Source organism: Gossypium hirsutum, chromosome D12 (assembly GCF_007990345.1).
Source record: "Gossypium hirsutum isolate 1008001.06 chromosome D12, Gossypium_hirsutum_v2.1, whole genome shotgun sequence".
NCBI classification, from domain to species: domain Eukaryota; kingdom Viridiplantae; phylum Streptophyta; class Magnoliopsida; order Malvales; family Malvaceae; genus Gossypium; species Gossypium hirsutum.
This window is the reverse complement of record NC_053448.1, coordinates 16407766-16417902: the sequence shown is the minus strand read 5'-3', so window position 1 is coordinate 16417902 and position 10137 is coordinate 16407766. Positions and strand designations below refer to the sequence as shown.

Below are 10137 nucleotides of genomic sequence, written 5' to 3'. Positions count from 1 at the left end.
ACACACATATTTTATAGTTGTAGATATATTATGGCTGCAAACACTAATACACTCTCATTGCAATCGGTTCCTGAGAAGGACAAATTGAATGGTTTGGACTTTCTTAACTAGTTCTGTAACTTGATGATAGTCCTCATACAAGAACGGAAATTATATGTCGTTGCACAACCACTTCTTAATGAACCACCCGCTAATGCCTCAAGGGCTAATAAAGATGCTTATAAGAAGCATCTCGATGACATGGTAGACGTTGGATGTCTTATGCTTGCCACTATGAATCTTGAGCTTCAGAAGCAACATGAGGACATGGTTGCTTATGATATGATCGAGCACCTGAAAGAACTTTATCAGGGGCAAGCACGGCAAGAGAGGTTCGATACCTCTAAGGCCCTATTCCAATTTAAGCTGGCTGAAGGAAGCCCAGTAGGACCTCATGTCCTTAAGATGATTGGCTATATTGAAAGCCTATCTAAGCTTGGGTTTCCATTGAGCCAAGAGTTGGCCACTGATGTTATTCTGCAATCGTTGCCAAATAGCTATGCCAATTTGTCCTCAATTTCAATATGAATGAAATTGACAAGACTCTGCCACAGTTGCTCAGTATGTTACGAGCTGCTGAAGGAAACATGAAAAAGGTTGGACCTAAGCCCATACCGATGGTTCGTAACAACAAAGGCAAGGGAAAGGCCAAAGTCTAGACAAAGCCTAAGGGCAGAAGTAGTCCCAAACTTGGAAAAGGAAAGACTGCATTGAAACCTAAAAGTGGGGTGTCTAAGGATGGAAACTGCTTTCATTATGGTGTGACTAGACATTGGAAGTGGAACAGCCCTATCTATCTTGAGGAAGTCAAGAAGGACAAAACAAGCGGAACATCTGCTTTAGGTATTCATGTTATTGATATTAATTTATCAACTACTACTTCTTGGGTATTAGATACTGGTTGTGGTTCTCATATTTGTACTTCTGTACAGGGACTACAAAGGATTAGGACTTTTCTAGAGGAGATGTGGACCTAAGAGTTGGAAATGGAGCAAAAGTTGCTACATTAGTTGTGGGAACATATACTTTATCTTTGCCCAGTGGACTTGATTTATGTTTAGGGGATTGTTATTTTGTGCCCAATTTGACTAAAAACATTATTTCAATTTCTTGTTTAGAAAAAATTGGTTTTGAGATAATTATTAAGAATAATTGTTGTTCCTTTTATCTCAATAATGTTTTCTATGGTTCGGCACAATTGATTAATGGCCTCTATATTTTAGAACAAATAAACCCCATTTACAACATAAATACTAAAAGATCTAAAATAAATGACTCAAATCAAACTTATCTATGGCATTGTCGTTTGGGCCACATAAGTGAGAAACGCATATCCAAACTCCATAAAGATGGTCTCTTGGATTCATTTGTTTTTGAACAATTTGAAGTATGTGAATCTTACTTATTGGGAAAAATGACTAAATCTCCTTTTACTAGTAAAAGTGAACGAGCTAGTTATTTATTGGGCCTAATACATTCTGATGTATGTGGACCAATAAATACACAGGCTAGAGGTGGATTTCACAACTTCATTACTTTCACTGTTGATTTCAGTAGATATGGGTATGTTTATCTCATGCGCCATAAGTCTGAGTCCCTTGAAAAGTTCAAGGAATTCAAAAATGAAGTACAAAATCAACTAGGAAAAACTATCAAGACACTTCGATTTGATCGAGGTGGAGAGTATTTGAGCCTAGAGTTTGATGACCTTTTGAAGGAATGTGAGATTGTCTCACAACTTAGACACAGCAGAAGCATGATCGTCACACTAAGTCGCTTGGTATTAGATATATGAGTGATTGGTCTTAGTGCTAATGGGAGATTGTAAGAGTATGCCCAAAGATCAATCATGAGATGGTTGTAATAACATACTTGATTTACCATGTTTATTAATATAAGGCGTTGCCATTATTATTTTAGTTTCTTTTCTGCGTGTATAAATAAACTGTTTTATAATAATGTCCTGAGAATAATATGATTATTCTTAAAAGATCCTTAGTCAAGTATTATTGTTGACTAGAACAACAATAATGCATTAAGACTAACATGTAATTAATTGATGATAAAGAGTTGTCATTGATATGAAGTGTCAAAATCAATGCATGAATATGTGTGTTAGAGAACAACATATTGGACTGACCCGCTATGAGTATGTTTATTGGATTATTATGTAATTGTCACAACAGTACTCTTAGTGATTAATTTGTATATGATCCTCAGACTTGAGATCATCATTATCCCATCATCGTGAGTTGTATATTTTGATGCATTCAAATGTACATCGTAACTAGTTGTTCTAAGGCTGATGTTGTATATACCACAACCTATGTAGAGGGATATGGTTGATCAATATAGGATAAGTCCCTCCTACATAATGGGAGTAATATCTTAGGCCACTTGATTGAGTGAGACTAGAAATGCATGACCATGCTCAAATAAGTTGATATGAGATGTCATACTTATTTATATATCATAGTCTACTCAAGATATTAAGGAACATGGGATGGAATATGCAAGTGTGACTATTTCATGACTTTGTCCATTCTAGAGATAAAGAACTTAAGGATTAATGCGTGAAAGGTTAATCACAAAAAGGTTTTGAATCATGACTTCTTGTAACTTAGGTAGCAATGATGCATTGCTAGATGCCACTCATTGTTTGTAACATTAGAATCGTTCTAGTATTACTGCTAACGTTACAAGAACCTATAGGGTCACACCCTATGGTTGAAATGAACAGAATAAAACATAGTTTGTATTGTGTTTGTTGTAACATGAATTAAAATAATTATAGAATTAATTTAATTCGGCAACAAAATATCGAACATATTATATGTACAAGGATGTTGTACACATAATGAGAACATAGTTCAATTAATATATGAATTTGGTTCGTATATGAATTTAAATAAATATAGTTTACCGAAATCCTTGTTATAATTAGTGTAATTATAATTTTTGGTTAAAAATATTATTATATTTATTTATTTTTAATTATGATTATTATGTTCGGATAAAAATTTTATGAATTATGATTCATTATATATATACTAATTATAAAAGGGTGGGAGTTAGAGAGTTTAAAAAAAAACCTAAAAAAAAACTTTTCTTGTGAGGTCTAGCAGCCGTCAGTCAAAGAATTCTCCAAAAATAATTTTGGAGATTTCTTCCGTTCATTGTCAAACTGGGTGGATTACGTAGAGGTCAGAATCATAAAAGGTTACGGCTTGGTTCAATAGTAGATCATAATTCTCATTGTCGAGCATTGCTGTCTACTCAGATTGAAGTTTCTATAATTTCAAAACCATTATTTCACCTCGATTAGTTCCTCGCACATGGATCCATGGGTTGGATCGCTGGAATTATTTTTTATTAATTTTTTGCTGCGCCATGGGGGTACCGGCATTCCAACAGAGATAGAATCCGAACTTGAAAAAGAAGATAAGCCTAAAATACCTACTGCTGAGGAGGATGACTTGAAGTATGCTGTGGATGGTAAAATCCTTGTCATTAAGTAAAGCTTGAGCATCCAAACCACGAAGAATCAGCAGCAACGCTAAAACATCTTTCACACGCGCTGCCATGTCCAACGAAAGGTATGTAGTGTCATTATAGATGGTGGTAGTTGTACTAACATTGATAACATCTTGTTGGTAGAAAAACTCAACCTAGCAACCACTAAACATCCACATCCTTACAAGCTCCAAGGGTTTAATGACGATGGTGAGCTAAAAGTTACTAAGCAAGCTATCATCACTTTCTCGATTAGCAAATACAATGATGAAGTTCTTTTCTACGTAGTGCCAATGCATGCTGGTCACTTATTGTTAGGGAGACCATGGCAATTTGATCACTGAGTATTGCATAATGGTTATACCAATTAGTATACCTTCAAACACAAAGGGAAGAAAGTTACTTTGGCACCACTTAATCCCAAACAAGTTTATGAAGATCAACTCCAATTTAGAGAGTGTTATGAAAAATTGAGAGCAAAAGAAAAGGAGGAAATAAATGAGAGTGTGAAAGACAAGAAAATGCAAAAGAAGCAAGGAAAGAATGAGTCAAAAATAAAAGAGAAAAATAAAGAGAGTCAGGTAAAACACAAGAGAAAAATGAAAGAAAAGAAGAGAGTGAGTTGGGAAAGTTGAGTGTCTTTGCAAAAGAAAGAGAAATCGGAAAGTCTTTGCTTTTGAAGAATCTTTTGCTTGTGCTCATTTACAAGGAAAGTATGTTTATTTTTAATGATTTAGATGACACTCTTCCTTCTTCTATCATGTCTTTGCTACAGGAGTTTGAGGATGTGTTCCCGGAGGACATCCCAAGTAGATTGGCACCCATTAGGGGCATCGAGCATCAAATAAACTTTATGCCTAGAGCCATTATCTTGAATCGGCCAACTTATCAAAGCAACCCCGAGAAAACCAATGAGCTACAAAGGCAAGTTACCGAGGTAATAGAAAAGGGGTATGTTAGAGAAAGCCTAAGCCCATGTGTCGTGCCCGTGCTCTTGGTACCTAAAAAAGATGGCTCTTGGCGCATGTGCATTAACTGTCGTACAGTCAATAAAATTACCATTAAGTATCGACACCTGATCCCACACATAGATGACATGTTAGACAAGCTAAGTGGAGCTCGCATTTTCTCCAAAATAAATCTAAAGGGTGGCTACCATCAAATAAGGATGATAGAAGGAGACAAATGGAAAACTGCATTCAAAACCAAGCACGGTTTGTATGAGTGGTTGGTTATGCCCTTCGGCCTAACTAACGTGCCAAGCACCCTTATGCAGTTAATGATTCATGTTCTTCGATCCTTTATTGATAAATTTTGTATACTGTATTTTGATGATATATTGATTTACAATAAGTCTTTGGAAGATCATATTCATCATTTAAGATCTGTGTTGGAAGTATTAAAGAAGGAAACTTTATTTGCAAATCTTAAAAAGTGTTCCTTTTACACTAATAAACTTGTTTTTCTAGGTTATTTGGTTAGCTTTGAAGGCCTCGAAGTCTATCAAGAGAAGGTAAAAGCAATTCGAGAGTGGCCACGACCTACTAGCATAAGCCAAGTAAGAAATTTTCATGGTCTTGCTAGTTTTTACCAAAGGTTTGTCCCTAACTTTAGCACCATAGCTAATCCTTCAACTGGAATTATCAAGAAAAGTTTAAAATTTCATTAGGGTGAGGAGCAACAGAAGTCTTTTACTCTGATTAAAGATTGCTTGACAAATACACCACTGTTATCTTTACTTGAATTTACAAAAACTTTTGAGATTGAATGTGATGCTCCAGGAATAGGAATTGGAGCCATTCTAACACAAAATGGACGTCCCATAGCATACTTCATGAGAAATTGAATAGTGTTGCCCTCAATTACCCAACATATGATAAGGAGATGTACGTATTAATCTGAGCATTGGGAACTTGACAACACTACCTATGGCCCAAGGAGTTTGTCATTCACACCGGCCATGAGGCATTAAAATATTGTAAGGGGCAAAATAAATTAAACAAGAGACATGCCGAATGGGTGGAATTCCTTCAATCATTTCCTTACGTGATTAAATACAAGAAAGGTAAAGAAAATGTCATTACGGACGCATTATCAAGAAGGTATGCACTTCTTAATAAATTAGACTCTAAATTGCTTGGCTTTGTGTATCTTAAGGAACTTTATGACATTGATGCTGATTTTGGTGAGATCTACAAAGATTGTGAAAAGAGGGCATTCAAAAGGTACTATAAGCATGATGGATACCTCTTTAAAGAAGGTAAATTATTTATCCTTCAAGGTTCCATCCGAGATGTGCTCGTGAAAGAGGCGCATGGTGGAGGTCTCATGGGGCACTTTGGAGTAACCAAAACTTTAGCCACGCTCCACAAACATTTCTTTTGGCCCAAGATGAGGTGAGATGTCTAGAGAGTATGCAACCGATGCGTCACTTGTAAGAAGGCAAAATCTTGCATTAAGCCCCATGGATTGTACACTCCACTACCCATTCCCAAAGAACCATGGGTAGACATTTCTATGGATTTTGTACTATAAGTGGGAAAGACTCCATTTTCGTGGTAGTTGAAGATTCTCTAAATTGGCTCACTTTATTACGTGCCAAAAAATTGATGATGCTTCGAATGTAGCAAATCTATTTTTCAGGGAAGTGGTTCGGCTACAACGAGTACCGAAGATAATTGTATCAAATCTAGATGCCAAATTCCTTAGCCATTTTTTGAGGACTTTGTGAAGCAAGCTTGGCACCAAGTTTCTGTTTTCCATAACGTGCCACCCACAAATGGATGGCTAAACTGAAGTTGTTAATCGAGTTCTATCCACCTTGTTGAGAGCAATAATTTAGAAAATTTTGAAAACATGGGAAGAGTGCTTACTGCATATCGAGTTTGCCTACAACTGATCTATGCATTCGACCACTAAGCATTCACCATTTGAATTTGTCTATGATTTTAATCCTTTGACTCCCTTGGGTTTAATTCCCTTACCTACTAATCAATTTGTGCATGAAGATGGCAAAAAGAAGGCTGATTTCATGAAGAATCTACACCAAAAAGTGAGGGAAAACATCAAGAAGAGAATTGTGCAATATGCAAACAAAGCTAATAAGGGACACAAACAAGTAGTTTTTGAACTCAGAGATTGGGTTTGGACACACATGTGTAAAGAAAGATTCTCTACTCAAGGAAGATCTAAGTTGTTATCCCGAGGTGATGGACCTTTCCAAGTGTTGGAGAAGATTAGCGATAATTCATACAAATTGGACCTCCCAGGTGAGTATAACGTTAGTGCAAGTTTCAATGTTTCTAATATCTCTCCTTATGATATAGGGGATGATTTTGTGACAAATCAGTTTGAAAGGGGAGGGGATGATGCGAGCATAGACCCAAAACTGTTGATGTCGAAAAGCAACTCGTGAAACCTTGCAAGATCCAATCGTGCTTCCAAGAGGGCCAATTACTTGTGCACAAGCCAAAAAGTTTAAAGAAGCTGTCATGGTTTTAATTGATTGAGTTTGGCCATGCACTCCATGTGTTTCATGCAAAACATGCATTTCACACATTCCATGCAACCCATGCATTTCATGCGAACCATGCATCCCATGCAATGTGCTGCATGTAAAACTTTAATATTTGTGTGTTTAAATTAGGTTGCTGAAAATAAGGATTTTATCCATTTAGTTATTTTAGTTTTAGTTTTAATTATGTCTTAGTTTAGACATCTTAAATGTGTGTCTTAAATATTGGACTTTAATTATGTGTATTAGTTTTTGTATCATTAATACTTGTTTAAGTTCATACAACTTAAATGTGTGTTTTTTTGTCTTAAATTGTTGCATTTAAACCTTATCTTAGTTTTGACCAGATTGTTCACATTGCTGCTACTAGGAAGCTTCCTCCCAAACTATTTGTGTTGCGTAAACAACATTTAAAGAGTTTAACATAACCTCCTATGAGCCATTTTGTGAGAAGCAAAGCATAAAGTGTTTTCACACTTGACCATTCGATTGGCTACCAAGTTCACACCTATGGAACCAGTCACTTGTTGCTTTCATACCTTGAGACTCTTTGTCTGATCTGCACTAATGATATACATATCCCAAGTGACCATTCAGTTATCAAGGCAACATCAATTCATGTTCACACTATTGAAACCATTTAATTCCATGCACTTTCAATTAACTCTCAAGGACCAATGTAAATGGCTGTTTGAGAATTCAAAATTCACCATGTGAACAAGGCTTTTGGCATCATCAATGTCTACAAACTGATAAGGGATGCTTTGACCAAATTAATAGACATCAAGCACATTTATTCTGATTGTTAGCACATGCCTATTCGGCTGGTTCCTTGTACAACTTATAAATATAAGGCTTGATACATTTTGTAACAACTTTTGATGAATTTTAATCTTATTCTGAGTGTTCACTCTCCTTGTTCTCAATTGACTCAAATTGACTTATCAAGCATCCCTTGTGGCATTAATCTTTTTCATTCAAACTTATCACTTCTTAGAAGTGTGGTGTTCATCCTTGATGCCGATTGGTTCCTATCTTGCTAGATAGAGGGTCACAGTTCTTGTTTCCTTTTGTATTCGTTTCAAGTACTAATATAGGGATTGGGTCAGTATTGTTCTATAATATTGGTTCATTCTTAAGTCCTTAAATCGAATTCAAGCTTATTCTTTCTTCTTCCTTTATTTTCCATCAAACCGCCTTTCTAAAGCCCGCCATTCACGTTTCCAACCTTTACAAAATACATTACATTTGCTACTTCTTAATTTCGATAGGGAACTCTCGCGACTCATAATCACCTTACGAGGATGAGCTTACATCATCAGTGGATTACCCATTGAAGATCCAAGACTCCATTTACAAATTTTTTAGAGGTTTGTGACTCATTTAGACAACAGTGTGTGCTTGAAGATGCCTTGCGGCTTAAATTATTTCCTTTAAGAGATTATGCGAGAGCATGGTTAAATGCTTTGTCGTCGTGGATAGTGGGATGGAATGATTGGAATGATCTTTTACAGAGGAATTTGATATGGTATAATCCTCCAAATATGAATGCCAAGCTTAGAAATGACATCACATATTTTTGGCAATCAGAGGATGAAACAATATATGAAGCTTGGGAATGATTTAAAGACTTTATTCAGAAATGTTCGATGCATGGATTTCAACACTAGACTTATATGAAGATATTCTATAATGGGTTGAATGCACTTATGAGGATGATAGTTGATAATCAAGTGGGGCAAATAGTGAATGCATTAAATTCGAGACCATAAGGGGTATTACCAAGTGATACCGAGAATTCAACATCATAAGGGAAGGAGCAGTGCAAAGCCATCACTCTTAGAAGCAGAACTTAGCTTGATAACGTTGCTCAAGATGCCATGATAGGAGAGGATAACTCGAATAACAACCACATAAAGACCTCAGAGTCATCTGAAAAACATACTGAATCTAAAAAGGGTAAGTAGCAAAATGCTATGGCAGAATCAGATCAAGTTGTCCACAAAAATGCCATAGTAAAACAATATCAGCAACCTGAAAGACGATTACCTTTACCTTTTCCTCAGCGATTTCACAATTTTAAGCAAGATATTCAGTTCAAAAGAGTTTTAGAGGTATTGAAACAACTCCATATTAACATATCGCTAGTTGAAGCTTTAGAGAAAATGCCCAACTACGTGAAATTTATGAAAGATATATTGTCAAAGCAGCGCATATTGGGAGAATTTGAGTCTGTCACTGATCGGCTGTTTAATGTCACAGAAATAATGTGCAAGCGTACACTGTTGATGCAAGTATAGTAGATAGATGTGAGTCTGCCGAATATCGATTCCACAGGGATGGTAGTCTTTTTCTACTAATGTCGGTACAATAACTAGATATAGATAAGATAAATTTTAAGGATAGTTGTCGATGCAATAACTTGAAAACAATAAAATAAAATATGATAGTGATAAACTGGGATCCCTAACATGAATCTTCAGCAGAATACCAAATGCTCACAAGTTATAAAAGTGTTGGTGATTGTCGTGGCAATAAAATTCAATGTAAATCCTACTCAACATTACTCCTTTATTTAATCTGAGGCTTAAACATGCATACTAACCTCACCTTTCGATGATGGCAATATGACACTATTAAGAACAAGTGGACTAAATTCCTCTAATCCTCACTCAACTTCCGTTGAAATGCTTGCTAGCTCAATCTGTCACTACACTTTCAAGTGTTAGTAACTACAATAACACTTCTGTGTTACATTCAAACCCCAAGATGAAACAATAAAAGAAAGATTAAATAAGATAACATTTCACCAAGAATTCATCAGAACTTCCATACAATCAGAAACTAGAGAGTAATCACTAGCATTTAGAAAGAAATAAGAAAGAATCGAGTGGATAATTCTATTCCTAGACAACTCGACTGAATCTCTCTATTCCCTCTTGTAACACCCCGAACCCGAGACCGTCACCGGAGTCGAACACGAGGTGTTAACAAACTTTAAAAATTTTCCAGACACTGCCAATCTGCGTAATAGTCGCTTTAAAAATCATATCTTGAGTTCAGAAACTCGG

General features: G+C 36.0%; 1 non-coding gene across 1 annotated transcript; it reads right to left on the bottom strand.

Moving 5' to 3' along the window:
* Positions 1-8619: 8619 nt before the first annotated feature.
* LOC121224704 (small nucleolar RNA R71) lies at positions 8620-8726 on the bottom strand. Its single transcript, XR_005922449.1, has one exon. It is a non-coding gene; the product is annotated as a small nucleolar RNA R71 (small nucleolar RNA).
* Positions 8727-10137: the final 1411 nt, after the last annotated feature.